General features: G+C 36.9%; 1 protein-coding gene across 1 annotated transcript in view; it reads left to right on the top strand.

Moving 5' to 3' along the window:
* Positions 1 to 633: 633 nt before the first annotated feature.
* LOC136831581 (proton channel OtopLc-like) overlaps positions 634 to 2,500 on the top strand; it is a 25,347-nt gene continuing 23,480 nt past the window's right edge. The window contains exon 1 of the mRNA XM_067092202.1: positions 634 to 774. The gene's annotated coding sequence lies outside the window, so the exon portion shown is untranslated. The remainder of the gene's footprint in view (positions 775 to 2,500) is intronic.

Raw genomic sequence — 2,500 nt, 5'->3', positions numbered from 1 at the left:
CTTCGGAATAATAATAATAATAATAATAATAATAATAATAATAATAATAATAATAATAATAATAATATGCAAACCGAAGGTACAGATAGAATTAAAAATACCCACCCTAAAGTCCAGAAGGAACCACGTAACGCCCTGCCATCCACCATGAGGCGAAGGGCGTGGGCATAGGATTTAGGTACTCGGGCAGCAAGGCAGGATTTCCTGTGACCTTAAAGACTGCACACTTACTTGGGCTTATCCGGAAAGCGCATCAACCAATCAGTGGACAGCGGACCCGTCTAGCTGAATTTTAATTGGGTAAAATATGTATGTCGCTACCGCCTAACTTTCTAACTGTTCTAATAAATGGCACTGCATGCAGGACGCCGAGTTAGTTGTAGCCTGACTTGGGAGGGGTGTGCTTGAGGCCGAAGTTATAAGTACTTATAGTGAGTGTAGATGGACAAGTGACAATTATAGTTTCTAGTGTCAATCGTGAACTTTCCTGGTTTTTTGTGCAAAGAAAGCAACAGTGAATTGTTTTGAGTGTATAACAAAGAAACATCAGCGTTGCACGAAGAACTAAGAATCGAAAATAGAAAGGAAGTACCCCTCGGAGAAGAGAATGGAAAATGAAACGGTGAATGAAAATGACATTTTACCGATCGGCAGCAGAGAACAACGTGACGAGGAAGCCCCATAAAACTGAAATTTAATGCCACAAAATTAGCATTTGTTCATCTCCATATATATATATATATATATATATACGTGTGTGTGCGTGCGCATGAGGTAAGATTTTTAATGGGAAACTAAAACGCCAATGATGGCCCACGTGTGAAATCTTGCATTGTGTGTGCGTTTGTGTGTCGTTGAATCAGTGAATGAAAATCGTCATGAATAATACTTCAAATCCGGTCAGCGTTTTCATGCACGTGATGCCTGTCACTGCCACCTTTCCATCCGGATATTCCCGACGTCATTAGAGATTACATTGAAGGCCATTTCTTTTTTAAGACGAGCTGGCTACATGATGTATGCAAATCATTTCTTGAACTCATTCTAAGTACCCTTGGAACGAGACTCATTATGAATTTTAAATTACTGATTGATTCTCTGAGATGATGAACTGGAAAAAGCTGAATTTCTTCTCTCTCTCTCTCTCTCTCTCTCTCTCTCTCTCTCTCTCTCTCTCTCTCTCTCTCAAGCCACGACATACAATAATGAGGCATATATGGAAGGTAAATCACTATGAATAGGACAGAGATAATTCATGAATAAAAAAAAAATGCATACAATTTTTTTTCAGCGCTCATTGGTATCTTCAAGTTACGCATTTAAATACATTTTTATCTTTTTATTAATTTATTTAATTTTTCTTTTTTAATAAGTGAGGTCTCTGCTTTCCGTATTTCTCTTTAATTCCTCTTGCTTCTTCCTAATGAATACCATTGTATTCTTTGGAAGCTTGAATTTCAGGTCAGTGGTCACTGTGGTGGGCTTGTTCCATGTCAATAGGGTTCATTTTCTGAATAACAATGATAATAATAATAATAATAATAATAATAATAATAATAATAATAATAATAATAATAATAATATTATTATTATTATTATTATTATTATTATTATTATTATTATTATTATTATTATTTTGGAAGCTTGAATTTCAAGTCAGTGGCCCCTGTGGTGGGCTTGTTCCATATGAATTGGATTCAGCTTCTGAAAAATAATAATAATAATAATAATAATAATAATAATAATAATAATAATAATAATAATAATAATAATAATAATAATAATAATAATAATAATGTCTACTACAAGGAAGTTCAGGATAGGAAATAGCTATTTAGATACTTGTTGAAATCCTCCCTATATCCAACTCTTCCAAAACCAAACCTAGTACAATGAACCAAAGTCTCCGCAAAGCTCTGGAAACTCCTTTACCGAGCCTCCCTCTAGGCTCCTTTAGACTCGTGGGTATTCTACACTCGTCCAGTAAGGCTCTTCCGAGGCTATTCAGCCTTAACAGCCTCATGTGTCATTCGTTTTCCTCCCTATCAGGAAAAGGCCTTGGCAGGCTATTCAAATCTCCTGGCGTGTTCCTTCGTCAGGAATTTATCGTCTTCAGAGAGGAAGACTGAATGTTCCTTTCGTCTTTTGGGAGTCGATGTCTTATCTTAAGAAATCTCTGGGAGAGAGAGAGAGAGAGAGAGAGAGAGAGAGAGAGAGAGAGAGAGAGAGAGAGAGAGAGAGAGTTTCACCTCACTGCAATGAAGTATTACGAAAATATGAGAGAGAGAGAGATAGAGAGTTTCACCAAACTAATGAAATATCACGAGAGAGAGAGAGAGAGAGAGAGAGAGAGAGAGAGAGAGAGAGAGAGAGAGGGGCGTGCTTTACTACACTGCAATGAAATATTACGAGAAATATAAGCGAGAGAGAGAGAGAGAGAGAGAGAGAGAGAGAGAGAGAGAGAGAGAGAGAGAGAATTCTTTACCAGCAAGTGTCTATC

Source organism: Macrobrachium rosenbergii, chromosome 48, assembly GCF_040412425.1.
Source record: "Macrobrachium rosenbergii isolate ZJJX-2024 chromosome 48, ASM4041242v1, whole genome shotgun sequence".
Taxonomy (NCBI): domain Eukaryota; kingdom Metazoa; phylum Arthropoda; class Malacostraca; order Decapoda; family Palaemonidae; genus Macrobrachium; species Macrobrachium rosenbergii.
Note: the sequence above shows the minus strand (reverse complement) of the source record. Positions and strands in the feature narration are given on the sequence as shown.